At 34.9% G+C, this 23,936-nt stretch overlaps 1 protein-coding gene across 2 annotated transcripts in view; it reads left to right on the top strand.

Moving 5' to 3' along the window:
* Positions 1-23,936, top strand: part of LOC115890696 — a 317,145-nt gene that overhangs the window by 80,879 nt on the left and 212,330 nt on the right. The gene's annotated exons all lie outside the window — the stretch shown is intronic.

The following is a 23,936-nucleotide window of genomic DNA, read 5'->3' on the forward strand; positions in this document are numbered from 1 at the left end:
TTACAAATTAGTACGCAACAAAAACAATACTAAAATTAAACCTTAAAAACTCTCAAAACGATAATATATCGAAAAACTCTGAAACACACACTTTAAAAAGGCAAAAATGCAAGAAAACAACTGATCAGATTTGTTTATGTTTAAGCCTGATTAGCACAGCTGATTAGCGTCCTAAAATCATAGGTTAGAATAAATAAAATACGCCGTTGTCAGATTTTATCGTTTATCTTTGAAATCGATCAACTTAGTCATTCTGTTTCTTTGATATTAACAGTACATTGCGAAAAAAGAACCTAAATCAACCTAAACTGAAAATTTACATTTCCATATTAACGTACGTTACTTATATTCTTCTTATATTATTAATTTATTTTCAGAAAATCTTGTTTATTTTTCAAAAAAATATACGTGGCAACAGATGAAATGGGACTTGATGGGACCTTTAAATTTTAATATATCTGCGTCTCTCTCGCGAAATTCGATTTCTTTGTTCACTGTCGTCTCTTGTCTTATCTACTCTTTGCCGGTACCTCCAATACTTAGTACAGGGTATCTCACTTTATACTCGCGATTATTATCGTCGATTTTGATCGTGGAACTCTCTCCTCGGTGATGAATGTAGAATATTTAGGAGGGAGCTTAATCACCGCGACCTTACAGATCTACCGCGTGTACCCCTTTCATTCTATAACCCATTATACAGTCTCATGGCTTTGACAAAAGCCACTATCTGAGACGACTCCACAGAGACCAGCTCTATATCTTCGACATCAGCCAAACCACAGTTTAAGGCACGAACTGTTGTCGTCTCGGCACACTCATTGAAAATGTGGTCTGTTCATTTTTCTTTCAATGAGTTCTGTTCCTCACATAGACTTAAAATAAAATATAGACTGAGCATCTCATTCATAAATAGCTGGAACATGCGGTCAGACAATATCTTGTTATTGTTGTGTTATTGTTTTAGGTTATAACGAGTGCGACACGAGCGATAGATAGGTTGTCTCTGTCGTAACGGTCGTTCCCTGACGACTCTGCCGAGAAACACAACACTGTCTTTCGTTTCTCGAGTACACCTGAACTCTCCGTCTCATAGCCGGGTAATTTTTTTATTTTAATGAAGCTATAATTAAATTAAAAAATATATCGTATTTAAACTTTTTTATATTTTATTAAGATTTAGGACAGGTTTTTTAAATAAAAGTTTAGAAAAAACGTCTTAGTGCCAAAAAGGATAAAAATAATAAAATACACGTTATAGAAGAAATTTTATAATCGAAATTACGTAATTTTTGGAATTAATAATAAATTATTAATTTTAGTCAAACATTTACAACCCCTAATATTAATCAAAAACAGGATATATTCCACAGATATAATAGAATCGGCGACAGGGAGAGAAAAAAAAATTGATTGTTGTAATTTTTTCTGGTTAAGTGATGTCTTATGTAAATTAGAGAAAACCTAAATCTGTTCCATTAAAGCAAGGAAGATGATAGGAAGTGGATAAAATGAAAACTACATTTATTTAACTCGGTACTGTCTTTATTATACCGGGTGCGTCCCAAAAGTGGCTCATCCCCCATAATTTTTTTATATTTTCAAATAAAAAAACAAAATTTAGCATGTTAATATATGACATAAATTAGGATTGATTGACGCATTCAATTGTTTTTGGTCACTTCTTGTTTCACCGGAAATTACTATAACTTTTAATTTTTAAACGGCACCCTCGGTATATTTCTACTTTATTCGATAGAAAATGACACTCTGAATAGAATGACATATAATATGTCAACTTTTGACATTTTCGCATATGGTTTAATTGTAATTGTAACACGCGGTTCATAACGACAATTTGACTCGAAATACCAAGTGTGTGGTATCAATATATTCATAAAAAAGGTGCTTTTTTGTCAAATATGGTTAATGATGTCAAATCGTATTTTTAATACGATTTGTACATCTTTTTCAACCGGCCTAGACAAGACACATTAAACCTATTAGACGATCAAAACTATTTTTTATGAGGCTCCTTGATTAAAACTTAGTGTTTTTAACAACACCATGGCACCCTGGATTGAAATTTAAAATAGGATATATTTTTAAGCGACAATGTCAAAAGTTGACATATGATATGTCATTCTATTCAGAGTGTCATTTTTTATCGAATAAAGTAGCAATATACCGAGGGTGCATTTAAAAATCAAAAGATGTAATAATTTCGGTGAAACAGGAAGAGACCAAAAACAATTGAGTACGTCAATAAATCCTAATTTATGTCATATACCTACTAACATACAAATCTGTTTTTTTTTATCTGAAAAAATAAAAAAGTTATAGGGGTGAGCCACTTTTGAGACGACCCGGTATATTAAAAAATATTGTTTCATAATGTAATATCATTTTAAAATTCTTGTATGTTATTTTAGATTCTGAAGATAATTTTAGAATAAACCGGAATATATTTTTAATAAAAACATTATTTATTATTAACAGGGTTATAATTATGATTTTGTTACAATGTAAGTAAGTAAATAATGTAATGTAAGAGAAAAAAATCAGATTTTACATTTTACTAAAATATTATCTAAATAAGCGCCTTTCTACAACAACGCCACTGACTCCCAATGGGTAAATTGAGAGTTGCCTACCGGTCAAAAGTCGTTTCAAGACTTAAATGGATTATTAAAGTCAAATTTCTTGCAAATTTGGCACTGGCGAACCATATTTTATAGTTTTTGAACAGAAAAAGTCAATAAAATAAACACTTAAAGACTACAAGCTAAGAAAATGCGTTAATACAGACGGGGAGATAGCGGCAACAAAGCTTTACCGCACACGTGCGACACGTACTACAAGGTAATAAATGAATGAATAGGCTCCCTTGCCTCTAATCGGTGTTGTCATATTGTAAAGAACTTATCCTTATTAAACAGTATCCGACTTATAATTTAGTAGTATAAGGACTATTTAATACATCTATGGAATATTAAAACCTACTTTATTAAACTGTATTATTAATATCTCAATAAATGTGTATAACAAGAAAAAAAATATTGATAATATTAAAGACGTGACAACATAGGCTGGATGAGGAAGGCTCGGTCGACTGTACCCAGAAGTAAACATGTGTACAAAAAAGGTTGTTTGTCCGCGTTGAAATGTAAATAGTGTAGTCTATATTTTATTTTTAAGTCTATGGTTCCTCATCATTTTTTTTTGTGTTCTGGTGTTTCCCCATTTTCTCCATATATAACTAACGCTATTCGACTAATAGGAAAATGGACTATTTTTTGAATCTATTTTACTTCTATTTCCTAAACAAAGACAAACTTGATTTTCTATAATTCATTGGAGGAGCATAAATCCCCTCATTTCTTATATGGAAAGGCCGCAATATAGACAGTATATTTTTTTATAAGTGTATGGATACTGCATGAGCTCGGAACACCCTCATAAAAGTTTGAGAAACACATCTCTATAGTATTGTTAATATACGGTTGCTCAGCAGTTAAAAACCATACCATAACGTGATAAACAGGTATTTGGACTGAAAATTAAACACTCTGAACCAATTGGGTAGCTACACCCTACACAAGCTTCTTTCAGGCAAAAATAAATAATTGATTATACGTTATCGAAAGAGGCGTAAAATTTATCTTAGATAATAGGAAGTATCGGAAACAAGAAATGATCATCTTATCTGATAGTCAAATAGCCTTAAGAGATGTAACCAAGATGTAACTATCAATTCGAAGTTGGTCAAACAATGCCTAGAGAAGCTGAACAGATTATGCAAAGAAAATAAAGTCCTTCTCCTCTGGGTACCAGCGCACCACCGTTTCATATACTGGTTTTCGTCAAAGCTCTCACAGTGTATGATGAGTTAAAATTATAGGAAAGGGGACACAATAGATCTATAAATTAACTTCCCCAATCCCTTGAAATCTACAATGTCTACAATAGGTACTGCAGGTACAGAAAAGAAAATGTTGACCACCGTGTACAGTACTCGCGCACGTAAAATACATAAGCAAAACGTTGTTGACCTATGCGGCGCGGCGCCGGTCGCCTTGGCCTACTTCGCCGTTTCCAACTATTTTTCTCCAAATAAGGAACTGGATTTCGGTACCACTTTGCCAGACTGTCGTTTGTTATCTTGCCGGCGTGGTTCATTTTTTTTGTCGCTCGAATCGAAAATTTTTACCAGAATGGCATTGACGGTGAGAATAAAAAAAGTAACTAAAAGTAACTAGTATAAGGATCAGTGTTATACAGGGACAAACCAAGGTTTTTATTATACCGGGTGGTGCATCGTGCGTCGTTCAAATCATAGGAAATCGTATGCAAAATACAATTTGACATTCACAAAATCATAGGTTGAGAACTTAAAGTATGTTCACATTTGCCTGGTTTTAAATTGTTGCTTGTTCAGTTTTAATTCAAAAATAGATGATGTTTTTCTTAAATTAGTTAAACATCCGCTTGTCCAAAATTCTTCTAATTTGGCATGTGTATTCAGCATACAATTGGTTGGAAATATTTGGACAGTTCAATATTTACATTACCCGGTATATTACAAAGAAGTAGCTTCATATCTTTAAATATTTTCTTTACAGCAAACGAAAAAAGGTGAATCTTAAATAAGTAGAATATTTTAAGGGTGGTATACAGGGTGGCCCGAATTGTATTCCGGAAACTTTGGCAGCATATTCTGCAGATAAAAATAAGTAAAATAGTTCGTATAAATGTATGTCCTAAAATGCTTAATTTCGGAGATACAGGGTGTAGACGTTTCATTTTTATTTCGATTTTTTCAAATAATTTAAGAAGTAACATCAATATTTGGATGAAAATTGGTGCTTAGGAGTTTTTTGACATAAGAAATTTGATTTTTTTACGTAAAAATGGTCTCTCGGTAAAAATCGCTACGTGTCATGGTTCTCGAGATATTTGGAATCGAAATTATGAGTACCTGTCATCATTGACTTGAAATAAACATGTTGACTAAATAGTTATTAGACTGAAATCATAAATTTGAAATGTTTTTGTGCCAAAAGTTCAACACAAACTGTTTTATCATCGTTTTTTTTCGCAGAAAAATTTATGATTAACTTAAAAAAAAAAATCTTATTTCAGTCAAATAAATATCTACTCAACGTGTTTATTTTTTGTCGATAATGACATATATTGACATTTCCATTATAAATATCTTGAAAACGCGTTGCTCGTAGCGATTTTTACCAAGAGACATTTTTTAAGTAAAAAGTCACGGAAATGTATATCTTTTCACTCAGTAGTTTTATACAGGTACGGACGAAAAGTTATTACTCTTCAAAACAGTTAAAACACAAGTAGATAGGGTCGCCTACAAACAAGAGTCATATTGACGTCAAAATCAAATTTCTCATGTCACAAAACTCCCAGACACTAATTTTCATGAAAATATTGACCTCACTTCAGAAATTATTTGGAACAAATCGAAACAAAAATGAAACTTCTAGACCCTGTACCTCCGAAACTAAGCATTTTAGGACATACATTTATATGAACTTGTTTACTTATTTTTATCTGTAGAATATGCTGCCGAAATTTCCGAAATACAGTTTAGAGTTCGATCCAGTGGTTCTCAAAATTTTAGCAAAAAGTCATTTTTTTGAAATTTTTCATTCAAGTAAAATAATTATTGAGATCTACCACCCCTTAAAATACTTGCACTCATTTCTGTGACATCCTGTATATTATTTATATTAATTGTTTTATTGTGCGATTGACCTCCATAATTTCTCGAATTCTGTTGTTCGTACATCTTTCTCTTCAGGACTTAGAAAAATATATCATATATTATAAATCATCCCTAAGCAAACTAATTTTCATATCAATTCAATAATTATCAAAATCTAATAGGCTGGGCATGGTATAGCCTCGGTCCAAATAAGTAGCCATTGTCCAATCAATCCAGCGCGTATCGATCTGTGACGGTGATTAAATAAAAAACAAAAGAATTGTGAAAAAAATCAATTTTCATTTTTTCAATCGCTAGCATAATGTCGAAATTATTGCAGTGATTTTAGACAAAAAATGTGTCAATATGTCATGGATTCTTTGTTTAGGCGATTCTGTATGTGAAGTGGATATATTAGAACAAGAATAATTATATCAAAAGTAAACATTTAAAGTAATTGGGTATAGTTAATTCATGGTTAAAAGTTGGCATTGGGACTTAAGCTGAACATCGATAAAACTAAAATCATGTGCACTCCTCCGGAACATCACAACAATGCTATAAAAATCGGCGAAGAACTATTAGAATATGTAGCGGAATTCAATTACCTCGGCAGTTTGATTTCGGAAAAGACCAATATCGACTCTGAAATTCAGCACAGGATTAGCAGCACGTCAATAGTATTCTGGAAATTAAAAGACAGGGTTGTCTACAATCATGACTTGAGTACAAAAACGAAACTTGCAGTGTACCGAGCAATAATAATCCCCACCATGCTATATGGAAGCGAAACCTGGGTGCCGTACCGCCGGCACATGAACGCATTAAACAAGTTGCAACAGAGACACCTTAGACAATTCTTTAGAATCAAATGGTTCCACCATGTCTCAAACGTATCGATCTTTGAAAAAGCTAATTGCGAGAGCGTTGAAGTCATGATTGCAAAATCCCGCTTAAGATGGTCTGGTCACGTATGCAGAATGCAAGAAAACCGCGTACCAAAATCTCTGCTTTACGGTGAGCTTGTAGACGGTAAGAGAAAACCGGGTGGACAACTCAAAATATACAAAGATGAGACAACCAACCAAAAAGTAAAGAGGCAACAAAGTAATTAATATTTTTGAATGTCCGGAGTGCGGAAGAGAGATAAAATCGCGTATAGGGCTTTTCTGTCACAGAAAAGCTCATGAAAGAAAACGTCTAACGCAACCGTCTTCTTGATGCGTGTCAAATACTCGTCAGCGAGTAATGGCAGTATGTAGTATGTATATGTACAGGGTGGGTCAAATTCGACGCTTTTAAATGGAAACACCCTTTTCTATAGGAGATAGACAAAAACTAATATCGGTGTCTGGAGCTCAATTTTTGTCATAAACATGACGGTGAAAACCGCATATCGATATCTGTTACCGTTTCGGAGTTACGGGGTGTTTTTCAAAAATATGCATTTTTAACAAATCGCTGTAACTTTTTTGCTATGGAAAATTTTGTATTTTTATGAAAACATTTCCAAAGCACCTTTTTACGTAGAATTTAACGGTTTAAGTATATACTTTTTTAAATTAATAATTTAAGAATTATCAACAGAAAATTTGATTTTTTATATGGGACACCCTGTATATTTTTAAATTATTGAAAATAATTTAAAATGACCTTTTCAAAAATATGACACACTTGATATTTTGCTCGATACGTCTTCGAGATATAGAGTATATAAAAATTCGTCCGCTTTAAATAAGTAGGCTTTGAACGGCACCGGCTGTAATGCAAAAAAATTTTAGCTGTGAGCATCAATTGAAACGAAAATGATATTTGCTATGAGAGATGCAGAATTTTATAACATATTAAAAATATATTTAACCAACATCAACACATTTAAACTATATCTAATAACAATAAAAATAAACAGCAAACCAAGACATGAGATTTTGCTACAGGTTTTTGACATATCGAACATTTCTCGCGCAATTCATTAACTCAGTGGGGGTGAAAGACACCCTCCCATAACTGCTAAGTATTTCTAATTCTTGTCTAGATTATACGGAAGAATAAGGAACCTTTATTCTTCCGCAAATATATTCATAGGATTAGATCCATGGGCACTAAGTCAGGCGGCCTCGACGGCCAACGGCTGAGATCTTGGTTAGCTATTCAATTATTCTTGAAATTGGCAGCAAAAATGTGCTGATAACTTCAGCGTTCAGAGGCGGTGCGTCGTCTTACTGGAAAAATATGTTTTTCAGTTCCATTAAGGGCATATCATCAATAAGGGGTCCAAAGCCTACGAGTTAAAAGTGGCGAACTTTTAAAAATTCTGTATTTCGAAGGGGATTATAACAAAATATCAAGTCTGCTATATTTTTGGAAAGGTAATTTTAAATTATTTTCAGTTAATTAAAAATATACAGGGTGTCCCAAATAAAAAATCAATTTTTCTGTTGATAACTCTTAAATTATTAATTTTAAAAAAATTATACTTAAATCATTAAATTCTATGTAAAAAGGTGCTTTGGAAATGTTTTCATAGAAATACAAAATTTTTCATAGCAAAAAAGTTACAGCGATTTATTAAAAGTGCACATTTTTGAAAAACACCCCGTATCTCCGAAACGGTAACAGATATTGATGTGCGGTTTTCACCATCATGTTTTTGATGAAAATTGAGCTCCAGGCACCGATATTAGTTTTCGTCTATTTCCTATAGAAAAGGATGTTTCCATTTAAAATTTGACACACCCTGTACTTGACAAACATTTGTAATTGATATACAGGGTATACAGTGAGGCGCGAGCCATGCGCGAATTAGCAAGAGGAAAAGTGATAGCGGCAGTGTTGCCACAGTACTACATTTGGGGTAGATCTACCCTTTGTAAAACAATTTAACCCCGCTCTTTCGTGACAATCTACCTCGATGAAAAATAAACTTGTGGCAACACTGGGTAACGATCTGTGCCACATGCACTGATTGTTCTTTTAACTGAACATCTAGTTCGTTATATAACGGGTCACTCATGTAATAATTCCTTGTATAAACGCTGTGAAGATCTCAGGTCTCCCATCTTCTCTCTGCTCTTCTCCCTCCCGGTATCCGCGTCTATCGGAGTCTGTTGTGTATTTTCAGAGAAAGTGGCTAGAATACCATTTTAACACAGAACCAGGTTCGTTCACCTTATGCTAGTCTCGGACTTCATGTCGATGAGAAAAAACAAACTTTTTCGACGATGATGATTCGAATTTAATGTCTCACTTACGCAATTCTGTAAAGGTTGATTCAACGCCTTATTTATTTATGTTTATTTTTTGTTGATTAGTTAATCCTGTATACCGTAAATTTTGAATGAATTGTTATTTATACTCCCCGGCACAAAATTTGCCATCCTGAAAATTTGACTAAGTTTGATGTTTCATAACTTTTTATTTTTTAATCTGATTTTTATAATTATGATATCAGTGTGAAGATAAATTTATTGGCATGATTCTTTATTATTTTTTTCCATAGCAACTGTTAAAATTACCTTATATCTATCAAAAATAGTAGATAAAATAGTGCTTTAACCGCAAGGGTAGATTTAATGATGCTCTAACAGCGAGGATAGGTTAAAAACTTTATTTCTTCTCGCACGTTTTTTAATTGCTTTCATTTTTGAAAATTTTTGTATTCCTTTTCATAAGTTATCCGGGTTTAAATGGAAGGAGTTTAGATATGGCATTTGTCGCCTCAGCCTGAATATCTGTTGGTAATTTACTTATTTCGTTTTGAGTCATTTCTGACTCCAATTTAATCAGCAATCGACACGAAAGAGAATTAAAAAATATTGACTCAAAACTGGCAACTAAAGAGACAGCTTTATTTATTTGTCAAATTACATAGAAACCAACGCCAACACAGCACAATATTTTTCTGCTCGTAATAAATTCTTTGAAATAATAATTTCTATAATATTTTTTAAAACGTAACTCGCTATGAAAAAAAAAATACTGTTTTACACACGACAATAAAATTGCATTATCGTCTTATATAAAAAATAACTATTAATGACTTATATTCTTCGGTTAAGTGGGTTTATACCGGGATAAATCAAAACGTTGTTTTCTGCTATAAATCCAAAACACCCTGTGGAAAAAATGAGACGGGCATTTTGGATAAAAAAAACACTTTCCTGTAATCTTAAATGTATTCCTAACATTTCATTTCTTGACCTATCCCATTATCTCTAGTCTTTTACGAACAACACATTTTTAAATAAAATATTGATTTCAGAGATTGTTTTATTGTCAAAAACAATAATTTTATACTTTCTTGAGTTATAACGAATTATAACTCATCATACAGTTTCAGGGCTTTAACACAAGCAAGTATCTGAGACGGATCCACAGAGGCCAGCTCTCGCGGCACGAACGGTGGTCGTCTCGGCGCACTCAGTGATAAGTTGTTCTGGTATTTCCCCATTTTCCCCACAGAATCTGCATTCGTTGTTGTTCCTCAGTTTCAGCCTACTGAGATGTTCGTTGAGGAGACAGTGTCCTGTTAGAAACCCTGTCACAATATTAAGATTGTTTTTACTTAAATCAAGGGAAATCTGGATCGTAAGTTCTGAGGAACTTTTTCCAGTGTCTTAGACCGTCGGTGGACTTCCATTCCAGGTTATGGATGGAGTCTTCCAGGTTCCTCAGTTCCTTTAGTTGGTTTCCTCTGAAAACAGAACGGTTCTGGTCCAGTTAATCAAGTGTTCGCTCCTTTTCTAGCTAGATCATTTGCTTTTTCATTGCCTTCTACCCCTTGGTGAGCAGACGCCCAGAGTAGGATGACTTTACTTTCTTTGTTGAGCTTCTCTAGGCATTCTTTGACCAACTTCGAATTGATGGTTACTGAATTGATCGCGTTTACTGTTGCTTGACTATCAGATAAGATGGCTATTTATTTAAATTCGTTATTCTCCAATGGCGACGACATTTCTGTGGTTCAAAACATAGATAAATGAAACAAGTTTAGATTGGAAAGTGCCCATTCTTCTTCTTTACGTGCCGTCTCTTTCGTGGAGGTTGGCGATCACATTGGCAAAATCTTCACGATTCTCGGCTTTCCTTATAAGTTCTTCAAAAGTTAGGTGAGTCCAGTTTCTGATGTTTTTCAACCAAGATAGTTTCTTCCTGCCGAGACCTCTCTTTCCTTCAATCTTACCCTTAACTATCAATTGTAAGACGTGGTATTTTACATTTCTCAATATATGCCCTAAGTATGATGTTTTTCTTATTTTTATTATATTGAGCAATTCTCTCTCTCTCTGCCTATTCTGTTGTAGACTTCGGTATTTGTGATATGGGCTGTCCATGGAATTTTAAGCATTCTTTGATATATCCATGTTTCGAACGATTCGAGGCGATTCATCTCTTGAACTTTCAGTGTCCATGTTTCTGCTCCGTATAATAGTATTGACCAAACACTTAACGAGCCTAGTTCTCAACTCTAGGTCCAATCTGGAGTTCTGGAAGACGTTCTTCATTTTTAAAAATGCATTTCTCGCTTGTTCTATTCTGGTTTTTATTTCCACGTCGTTGTTCAAGGTGTTAACTATCAAGGACCCCAAATATTTGAACTTGTAGACCTGTTCTAAGGTATTGCCCTCTATTTTAAGGACAATGTAAAACTATTTGTCGCTATTCTTGCAACGCCAAGGGTCGCGATCCAAAACTTTTGATAATTTCGGATCGGTTCTGCTTTTTCCGGAATTATGTCTCCAAATATTATTTATTCAAATTTATTATTATTTTCTTTTAATTTTATAAATAAAATACTGTGTGTTGCATAAAAGAAACTTTATTTTATATAAGAACATGTATGTGAAATACCTATGAAACTTTGGAAAACGACGGTATGCCACGATCCACGATGGTTTTTGCAGTTCACAGTTCACAACACAGTTTTTTAGTTTTTAATGCCACATTTTCACAATTACCACAGGTTTCAGTAAGTTAAATTTAAATTAAACTCACAAGATAGCATGCAATAATTACTTTGAGAACGGACGCTTTAAACACTTTTCCGTATTTTTTTCAATGAGGCGGTTTAAATTTTGAAAGATTTTATAATTTTTTTAAGATTCTGACTTTGACAAGAGAAAATTATTTCTGTTATTGTTTGCGGTTGTTCTTAGCAACCGCTATAGCAGCGCCAGATCGCGTACAATGGTCGCGACCCAAAACAATCATGGTACAAAGAATACAAGGTATGATCGATAGCGGCTCCAATTTCGTTCAGTTCGCGCATACCACCTGTGACGTCACTAGGAAGAAGGAATAAATAAAAAATAAAGAAAGTTGACAGGAGATCTGCATTTTTAAGGTTATGGTTAAGAATTGTTTATTTTTTCTGACTTTTTAGTTCGTTTAATTTAATAATTACTAAAACCAGCAGTTTCAAAAATATATTTAAAAATAAAAGACAAAAACCCAAAATATTAATTATCAATTAACATGGATTTGGACTTAACATGGATTTTCAGGTCAGGGTCTTGGAACGCCCTCAAAAAGAAAATTCCACTTCTCCAACTCCCAGTGGATGACATACCAAGAATTTACAACTTTGAGAAACACCTCACTGTAGTATTGAGTAATAAAAAGGATTGGAAGAAAGAAACGCTTACTCAGCATATAAAAGACCATACCATCACGTGGTATACTGATGCTTTCAGAACCAAAGCAGGGACAGGAGTAGGAGTATTTGGGCCGAAAACTGAATACTCCGAACCAATGGGCACCTACCCCAGTATCCTTCAAGCAGAAATTTGCGTTATCGATAAATGCGTACAATTTATCTTAGATAGGAACTATCGAAAACAGGAAATTGCCATCCTATCCGATATTCAAGCAGCACTTAACGCGATCAACTCAGTAACCATCAATTCGAAGTTGGTCAAAGAATGCCTAGAGAAGCTCAACAAATTAGGCAAAGAAAATAAAGTCCTCCTACTCTGGGTGCCTGCTCACCAAGGGATAGAAGGCAATGAAAAAGCAAATGATCTAGCTAGAAAAGGAGCGAACACTTCACTAACTGGACCAGAACCGTTCTGTTTTTCAAACGGGAACCAACTGAAAGCGGAACTGAAGAATCTGGAAGAATCCATCCGTAACTTGGAATGGGTGTCCTCCAACGGTCCAAGACACTCGAAAAAGTTCCTCAGAACTTATGACTGAGAAAAATCAAAGGTTTTCCTTGATTTAAGTAAAAACAATCTTTGGATTGTCACGGGTTTTCTAACAGGACACTGTCTCCTCAACGAACACCTCAGTAGACTGAAACTGAGAAACAACGGCGAATGCAGATTTTGTGGGGAAAATTGGGAAACACCAGAACACCTTATCACTGAGTGCGCCGAGACGACGACCATTCGTGCCATGAACCTTGGTACGTCTGATGTCGAGGATGGAGAGCTGGCCTCTGTGGAGCCGTCTCAGATACTGGCTTTTGTTAAAGCCCTGAGACTGTATGATGAGTTATAACTCGTTATAACTCAAGAAAGGGGAACACACAATAGATCTATAAGGTCGCGGTGATTAACTCCCCTCCTAAGCATTCTACATTCTACGGTATATAAACGAAAAAAACAGGTTCATTACAATATCTTGACGATTTGAAATGGCGCGCGGAGCGTGCTGACCAATAGCGCCTGTTATCACCTGTGAGGTAGCGACCAACCTGCGCAATATCATACCTTGTTTTCTTTGTACCATAAAAAACAATTATATATTTTGACGGGCTTTCCAATCTAATGGTTCAAAAGTCGTTTCAAAAGTGGCAAGAGCCCTAGAGTATAATATAATAATTATGGATGCCACAGAACTGATTTCCTCGTGATTTTACAGCTTTAAAAGCGAACATTTCAGGTTTATGTCACCCCGGCGTATTACAGCAACGAGCTTGAACATATTTATACATAGCGACAGAGCGCGTCGCGTTGAGCTGGCTGAATAAATATGGCGGTCCGTTTCAGGAAACGTCCGTCCGACTGGAATAGAGCCATATTTCAGAGCGGAGTCCGGGGCCAATTATTAATCTAATTAAAATAGGCGAACGTGCTGCGAACGCGGCCCAATTAGGGTAATAATAACCTGCCCGCCGCGCCATTTACATGCGAGAGAACGATCCGGCGTGTATACGTCAAAAGCGACGAACGCCAGAGAAATAAGTGAGCGTAGAGGAGATACAGGGTGGCGCCTCTCATACGCAGCGGAGGCTCCAAGAAGAACAACCGTTTGTATTGAAATGAAATTTTGTGAGCATATGTAGGTTAATTTAGAGCACTTTTTAAAAATATAGAGAGTTCTACAGGCTGTCCCCAAAAAAGTTACATAGGTATCAAAGTTGTGTTTTTTGTAATGGAACACCCTATATATTAATTGATTTTCGGATTCTGGGAAAAAAATAAAGGTGAATTTTATAAGAGAAGTATATGATTAAAATGTAAGGTTTTTGGCATATTTAACATTTTCTAGAAATAAAGAACAATTTTTAAATTACAATAAAAGCTACCTAAATTGGAATTTGCCAGGTATAGCCTAATACATAGATAAATTAACTATTGTACTGTAAATCAAATTAAAACTTGATGCAAAAGTTAAACAGGGTGAGACAAAATTAATATTGAACATTGCTCACCTTTAAAAGCATGTTACTCTTTTATTTTACATAGAACACCCAGTATATTATTTCGATATTGAATGCATAATTCATGTCTCTTCAAAATACTATTAAGGTACTACCCCTTAAACAAAGATTTTCCTAGATATTTTCATTTACATGATTTGATCTGAGTAGATCTTTATTATTTGATAAAATCTAGTTGGCTGTAATATGGTCTGACGTTACTTCAACATAGCTCTCTAATAATTAGTCCAACTTTAACAACTAGTTATCATTTCGTGTCAGTTAAAACAAAAAAATTTCTCAGAATTTTTTTTTGTTTTAAAGTTTTTAGTTAAAAATTCCATTCCAAGGATTAGAGTACTTCTATGTTTACTTATTTCTCGGAGGAACCAACGCACTAATGGTCGAGATTATTTCCCTCCCGAGACGCGGCTATATGCACAGTAATTGGATTAATAACGGCCGCCTCGTCTATTCTCTCAAACGTCGTTTCGCTACGCCGTGGATCGTATAAACTAGACGACGTTTTCATTCGTCTTTTCATCACTATCCACCTTTTATTCTTTACGTTAGTTTTATTTAAGGAAAAACTGCACAAATTGGCAACACTGTCGAGATTTTTTTTGCAGGAAAAATAATAAGTTTGGCAACGCCGTAAAAATGTTCTGATAATGCCATTGCTAACCCGTGATGTAAATTGTATTGGAGGTGCTGAATCACCGCGACCTTACAGATCTATTTGTGTCTCCCTTTTTTAGGTATAACTAATACAGTCTCAGGGCTTTGACAGGGGCCAGTATCTGAGACGATTTTAGAGAGGTTAGTTCTCCATCTTTGATGTCATTCGTACCAAAGTTTATGACACGAGTAACTGTCGTCTCGGCGCACTCAAGTGTTCTGGTGTTTCCTCATTTTCCCTAATTAGGTTACCTAAACAATAACTCAATTTTTATTAATACAATTTGGGAAACTAGCAGATTTAATAGAGGAATTTTACGGTAGAGCTGTAAGTACTGCAAATGCTAAAATGGTTTTTAGAGATACAAGGCAACTTTCAAACTGACCTGACAGTAGTAGCCGTAAAACGAGATAAAATACAGCAAAACTATTTTAAGTCCAAGTAAAAGTATACTACTGATATAATAAAAAAAACATTTAACAGGAAATTGTAAAACAGGTATGTATGTTGCAATTTGGAACCAATTTACTATCTTTATTAAGTTTAAATTAACTAGGTACCCTATAATAATAAAACTGTTTGCAATGTTTAAAAAAAACAGAACATATTAATCCGAGAATAATAACAATAATTTGTAAACCCATCTTTTTTAGTCTCACATCGTTCGTATTAAAAACTATGGAGAAAGTAGTGGACAACCATATTAGAGTAAATCATCTACAAGTTAAACCACTGCACGATAGTCAGCATGCATATAGAGCGGGCAGATCCACAGAAACTGCTCTGTACCAGTTAACTGTGCTAATACAGGCAAGCCTGGATAGCAAAGAAACAGCACTAAATAACGTGCCTTATCGGACATTGAGGGACGTTTGACAATATACCTCACAAGGTGGTGAAGCGATCTCTTGAAACAAGAGGGGTGAACAGTACGATAATTCGCTGGTTTTGGGAAATGCTCTCAACACGAACAGCAGAGGCTGAGATAGGTACCAAAACTGTAGTTGTTAAAGCAGCGCAAGGAACTCCACAAGGTGGAGTGACCTCCGCCCTACTGTGGAGCTTGGTAGTGGATGAACTACTGGAAGAATTAACTCTAGCGGGAATACACTGCATAGGGTATGCAGATGACATAGTCATCATTGCACGGGGGAAACATGAAGGCACCCTGTGTGATATTATCCAAAGAGGACTCCGCATCGCTGAGAGATGGTGCAGGACTGTCGGGCTGAGTATTAACTCAGATAAAACCGCAGTAGTGTCATTCACCAGAAAGCGAAGTTTGAAAAACTTCAAAAGAATCCTATCTAGATGGAAAAGAAATACTGCCATCACAGGAAGTGAAATATCTGGGAATAACCCTGGATAGTAAACTTATCTGGAACAGGCATATTAAGAACATTACCAGCAAAGCCACAAAGGCTCTCATGATATGCAGAAGACTGGCGGAAAATAGGAGGGGCTGCGCCCCTAACATTTTGCGCTCGATGTATACCATGATAGTAAGACCCATGATTACTTATGGAGCAGTTGCTTGGTATACAAAATTAGAGCAACGTACAGCAAGGCAAAACCTGTGCAAAGTACAGAGACTGGCATGTATTTGCATCACAGGTGCCATGAGAACATATCCAACAGCAGCAATGGAGGTCATTCTAGACCTAACACCACTGCACATTGTCGTCGGTAGTTATGCCAATGCGACAATGATTAGAATGGTTACTGACGGAAACAGTACTGGGAGAATATTCAGGTCAGGGGCTTGGAACACCCTCAAAAAGAAAATTCCACTTCTCCAACTCCCAGTGGATGACATACCAATAATTTACAACTTTGAGAAACACCTCACTGTAGTATTGAGTAATAAAAAGGATTGGAAGAAAGAAACGCTTACTCAGCATATAAAAGACCATACCATTACGTGGTATACTGATGCCTCCAAAACCAAAGCAGGGACAGGGATAGGAGTATTTGGGCCGAAAACTGAATACTCCGAACCAATGGGCACCTACCCCAGTATCCTTCAGGCTGAAATTTGCGCTATCGAAAGATGCGTACAATTTATCTTAGATAGGAACTATCGAAAACAGGAAATTGCCATCCTATCCGATAGTCAAGCAGCACTTAACGCGATCAACTCAGTAACCATCAATTCGATGTTGGTCAAAGAATGCCTAGAGAAGCTCAACAAATTAGGTAAAGAAAATAAAGTCCTCTTACTCTGGGTGCCTGCTCACCAAGGGATAGAAGGCAATGAAAAAGCAAATGATCTAGCTAGAAAAGGAGCGAACACTCCACTAACTGGACCAGAACCGTTCTGTTTTCCAAACGGGAACCAACTGAAAGCGGAACTGAAGAATCTGGAAGACTGCATCCGTAACTTGGAATGGGTGTCCTCCAACGGTTTAAGACACTCGAAAAAGTTCCTCAGAACTTACGACCGAGAAAAATCAAAGGTTTTCCTTGATTAAAGTAAAAACAATCTTCGGATTGTCACGGGGTTTCTAACAGGACACTGTCTCCTCAACGAACACCTTAGTAGGCTGAAACTGAGAAACAAAGGCGAATGCAGATTTTGTGGGGAAAATGGGGAAACACCAGAACACCTTATTACTAAGTGCGTCGAGACGACGATCATTCGTGCCATAAACCTTGATACGTCTGATGTCGAGGATGGAGAGCTGGCCTCTGTGGAGCCGTCTCAGATACTGGCTTTTGTTAAAGCCCTGAGACTGCATGATGAGTTATAACTCATTATAACTCAAGAAAGGGGAACACACAATAGATCTATAAGGTCGCCGTGATTAACTCCCCTCCGACACATTCTACATTCTACATTCTACAAACCGATCTTTTACTAAGTTAAACTGAACTGAAAAAAAATACAACCATATTTTTAATTTTACATAGTTTACAGTTACCTACTCATTAAGTTTATTTATGCATTGAATGCAAATGCCCTCTGTATTTTATAGTATTCACATGGCAGGTGGTTTATAGGATAGGTATAGAGCCATATTGTTACCACTGTGGTGTAACAAAAGAAATATATATACGTAACCTATTTTCATGGGGACCGTCATGTTCAAGACATTCTTTAAAAAAAATAAATATACCGTTTGTGAATGGCTGTAATATTTGTTAACCAAACTATACGGAAAATGGCAGTGTTTTGTTAAATCTGGTGTGTCATTTATATTCCTAATATCTTTTAATTAATAAAATTGCGAAACTTTGCCATACTTTAACTTCTTTCCCTATATGTTTGTTTGCTATTTGGACAGCACCACAATAAATTGCTATTTGAATAGGACTTAATAAAAAAAATTCCCATATGTTGCATATTTAGTGAACCACACTGTATAATTTAAATTTTCTAAGAAAATATTTACCTGAAAATCTTTATACATTGTTGTTCACCACATACCACACGGAGTATTGTAATTCCTCAGAACTTACGACCGAGAAAAATCAAAGGTTTTCCTTGATTTAAGTAAAAACAATCTTCGGATTGTCACGGGGTTTCTAACAGGACACTGTCTCCTCAACGAACACTTCAGTAGGCTGAAGCTGAGAAACAACGGCGAATGCAGATTCTGTGGGGAAAATGGGGAAATACCAGAACAACGAACAACTTCACTGAGTGCGCCGAGACGACGACCATTCGTGCCATGAACTTTGGTAGGGCTGATGTGGAGGACGGAGAGCTGGCCTCTGTAGAGCCGTGTCAGATACTGACTTTTCTTAAAGCCCTGAGACTGTATGATGAGTTATAACTTGTTATAACTCAAGAAAGGGGAACACAATGGGAACACACAATAGATCTGTAAGGTCACGGTGATTAACTCCCCTTGTAAATTTTGGGTTCGTTGAAGGACTATTAGAGCTACAATCTAAAAATATTTTTCCAAAAAAAATCGAAAATGTCAATATTCTATGGGTATATTAATAAATGAGGTCTGAATTATATACGAAAACTTGAAGAGATAGATAAAAAATGATATATTACAATTTGATATAATATCTACAATTAAATTGTGGATACGATTCTCCTAAAACATACAGGGTGTTCCATTTAAATTAAACGAGTTATTGCCCTTTAAAGCTAGTAATTATTAGTGATGGGATAACTCGAGCGAAAATTCGCTCCAGTACTCGATTATTGAAATAACCGACATCGCTCGATTATGAACGAGCGATTCAAGTGAGGAGTACAAAGCGACGAAAGCAAGCGATCCTAGAATGAAATAAATTGAAATCCGATTTTAATGTGACATACTCGATAAAAAGCCGAGGGAATTTTCTACATAGATTGCAGGTAGCAAATTTATACGACGCCGTATATACCGGGTGCGTCTCAAAAGCGGCTCACCCCTATAACTTTTTTATTTTTTTAGATAAAAAAAATGAGATTTGATATGTTAGTATATAACATAAATTAGGATTGATTGACGTATTCAATTGTATTCGGAAATGACTAAAATTTTTGATTTTTAAATGGCACCCTCGGTGTTTTTTTACTTTATTCGATAGAAAAAGACATTCTAAATAGAATGACGTATCATATGTCAACTTTTGTATTTTAAATTTCAATCTAAAAACAAAATTGTATTTTAAATTTCAATCTAGAGTGCCATGGCTGTGTTAAAAACACTAATTTTTAATCAAGGAGCCTTGGAAAAATAGATTTGATCGTCTAATGTTTTAGTGTCTTGTCCTGGTCGGTTAAAAGATACCCAAATCGTATTTTTGGTCATATTTCAATTTTTTCAAATGGGACGAGGGTGGTTCATTAGCATATTTGGAAAAAGCATTTTTTTACGAATAATTTGGTAGCACACACTTGGTATTTCGAGTCAAATTTTCGTTATGAATCGCATGTTACAATTTCAAATAAACCATTATGCGAAAATGTCAAAAGTTGACATGTGATATGTCATTCTATTCAGAGTGTCATTTACTACCGAATAAAGTAAAAAAATACCGAGGGTGCCATTTAAAAATCAAAAGTTGTAGTCATTTCCGGTGAAACCGGAACTTACTACTTACTACTTACTACTTACTTACTACTTACTACTTATTGCTTGGCGCTTGGCGTTAACGAGTACTTACAACAAGCGACGGGTGAAAACCGTATTTTTAAATACGAGTGATATTTCGCTCGAGCGATCACTCGGTTATTGCAATCGCTTGATACTCGAGTACTCGATTATTGAAATTAATCGGTTTTTCCCATCACTAGTGATTATATTAAAATGAATTTTTAGATACTCTATATGAAGTTGTAAAGGTAGTATTATTTTTTAAAGTTTTCTTTTACAGTTACAAACGTTGTTTTCAAGTAGAGAGTCTTTTTTTCTGAAAAGTCAGTTTGCCCTGTCAAGTAAACGCGAGCACTTTTTGCCCAGAAAAATAACTTAAAAAATTACGATGAGCGATTCCGACAGTCCTTCAGATGTAGAAGTTGCCGGAATACGTGCCACGCAATAATTATTGCCGGAAAAGTCGCGATCAAAATATGAAAAAAACATACAACCAGTTTTTAACATGGTGTGATGACAAAAAGGTGAAAAATCAATGGAATGAAAAAGTAATTTTAGCATATTTTGAAAATCTTGCGCGGAAATACAGCGCATCAAGTCTATGGACGTTTTATTCTATGTTGAGAATATATCAATATAATATACACAATAATTGAGAATATACACAATATCCCCGAAGAAGAACGTCGATATAAGCACAGATTATTCAGATTATAATCTTTGTTTTTTCTTTAATGTTTTTCGTGGTTCCAATTTTCGGAATCGGGCACTAGTTAGGTGACTAGTTTGCGCACATAGCACGCCCACTTATGGCCTCTAAAATTGTGCACAGCGCCTGACCGGCACAGTTATTAGAGATATATCGGAAAACCGAATAGCGTCATCCAGTATTTACGCGTACCTTATCATGGTTTCGATATGCGCGAGTCAACGTAACACCCGCTAATAACGTTACCGCCTGACGTAATTTGCGGATCAATTACACCAAGAGCTCTTTCTAAATAACCTCTGATAACGTTTAAAAATTGCTTAAATGGGTATGTGCGGGTATTTGACAACCGCAGCCGGCCGGCGAGATCTTTTATTTTAGGTTATGTTTGAATTGTTTTGAATTATTGCTTTAGTTTTATTAGGTAATTTGATATTTAATGATGGATTCCACCTCTTCCAATATTAAAGAACGTATAAAGAGGCTTAGGTTTACAGCAGATGACGACTTAGCCCTTCTAAGAGAATTTGTTGCTTGTTGCCCTAAACCCATTGGCAGACGTTGAACAATAAAGCACTGGAAATAAGCACTTTAGCCCTTTAGTTTTAAAATACCTAGTAAACAAAACAATTTCAAAGTTAGGTTAAGTTTAAATAGCGGACGCGACGCGATCAGAATTCTTTCCGATCCGATAACTATAAATGAAGAGAGTTAATACCACCTCACGTAAAGGAAATAACACCTGGCCTTATTAACGTCCATGCACGCTAGTCGGTTTAGCGATATCTCTCTAATACGCTGTTTATTGTTATTTTACGCGAGTTTATTTTTGCGCACAGGAAATTTGACTCGTTTGCACATCGTCATAAAAAACAATTTTCGTACCACGAATTAGGGACAAGATTTTTATCTGTATACTTATAGGATACCTAATCTGTGATATAAGTAAATATGCCCAAATCATTGCTTTCCTCAAAAGAAAATCTCAGTCCTACCAGCCTATTAAATCAAGGTCTTTCACAAGAAATGATATAGAAAAATTCCTGAAGGAAGCTGATAACAAACAATTTTTGTTAAAACAAGAAAATTGTTGTGCAGCACATTTTGGGATCATGAATCGCTGAGGAAGCATGCCAGCCCGAGTGCCAGCCAAACCGATCAACAGCCCAATCTATTTCAGTTAGACCTTCACTATATTATCATATTATCATCATCATCAGCAGCAGGAATTGTTTTGAAGAAGTGTAAAAAATGTGATATTAATATTTATAATAATTAGTAGTAGGAATTTGTATCAACAATTAATATATTTAGATGTTCGTAGTTGTTTTTCATTATTATAAAAACTAGTTGTGTTATAGATTCATAACACCACTAGTTGTGTTATGAATCTCATAACGTAACTAAAATACTAAAAAATAGTGAGTAGTAGTAGTGGTTAAAACGTTATAACTAAACGGTTGTAGATAAATAAATAAATAAACATTATTCTTTCAAATACACGGAAAAAAAGCTAAACTGGCTTAAAGATTATTAATCTTGAACCAACGATATGCTAGTTTCCCCATTCCGCAAATCTAGTTATACTTCTTTTCAAGAAAACCTTATCCTTAGAAGCTAAGAAAATTTATCTTTTATTTAAGATTTACCTAGTATTGAAATTAAGTTTCTAACTACACTCTAGACAATTCTAGATAAAATCTTGTTTCGAGTACTACTTATACTTATTTGTAAATTAGCAAATTATTGCATTAAGTATAGAAATTCTTTGTGTACATGTAATAATTACTTTATTCAAGTGTAATATCACCTACTATAAAATAAAGCCTCTTCTTACTTTTAGGTTAGTTACTAGACGCACCGACTAGGTAGTTTATAAAATTATAAAGTTTTTTGTTATCGTTTGTGCTTGTGATATGTGAAAATGGAAGACCTTCTTCAGGCATGGGAGTTGACGATTTGATCCCAAAATGTCAAGGTAAGTTTAGCAATAATCCTACATTATTTGATGACATTGGTTGGAGGTTAGGGGGAAATGGAAATTAAAATGTTTAGCATGTCCCAACTCTATTATATACATGTATGTTACCGGGCAAACCCGATTTTAGGATAAACTAGTTTTTCTTAGGACGAATATTAACCGGGATCGAAAAACTATATAGTTTTCACAAAATTCGGTAACGTGTTCCCTATGCTTTCGAAGGTTCGGGTTCGATCTTGTTAGAAACTCTTGTTTTGGTAAATTTTTTTCTTAATTTCCATTTACAATAGGTATGGAATTTTGAAATATCACCAGAATAACCCAGAATATGGTTAATACGTTTTAAATTAGATTAGCCAAACATCACCTACCAAATTATATGCGTTTCGTAATAAGAAAATACAATAAAACTGTGTAATTTCCCAATATAGGTAGATATTGGACGGCGGCATCGCTAATTAAAAACGAGAAACAGTAATAAAAATTCTTAAAACATAATTGAATCATTCCAAAAGCGTACATACCTAGTTTACCACCAGTGTATAAGAAATAATGCATATTAAAATGGAGCCCCCTAACCTCAAACCAATGTCATCAAATAATGTAGGATTATTGCTAAAATTACCTTGAAATTTTGGGATCAAATCCGTCATCTCCCATGCCTGAAGAAGGTCTTCCATTTTAAAATATCACAAGCAGAAACGATAGCAAGAAAACTTTATATAAAGAACCCGTGCGTCTCGTGTCGCAGAAGAGAAACAGAAACCCAATGAAATGAAGATAGGAATCAGGAATGCACTGTTGCGTTGTTGCTGTTGGAGATGGTCACTTAATATAAGAATAGTAACTCTTGGAAATGGGGTGTTATTCTCGCGCCGAGAATAATATACTTATTTAAAGTCTTAATACACCGATTTCAAGTAAAAGTTTTAAAAAAGTAAGAATACGACTTATTATTATATAAAAGCATTTATACTTCATTAAATAATAGTTTCTTCGTTGCTAAAGGATTTATTCACTTGATAGTAATATAAGTTTTTCTTAAATATAAGTAATTTTATTCTTTTTTTTAGATTCAAAATTACTTAAATTGACTATAACTATATTTAAAAAGCAAGTGTAAAAGTAAAAGAGTTCCAAATATTTGTTGTAC

This window comes from Sitophilus oryzae, unplaced genomic scaffold (genome assembly GCF_002938485.1).
Source record: "Sitophilus oryzae breed Bouriz unplaced genomic scaffold, Soryzae_2.0 scaffold_907_pilon_pilon, whole genome shotgun sequence".
NCBI classification, from domain to species: Eukaryota; Metazoa; Arthropoda; class Insecta; order Coleoptera; family Curculionidae; genus Sitophilus; species Sitophilus oryzae.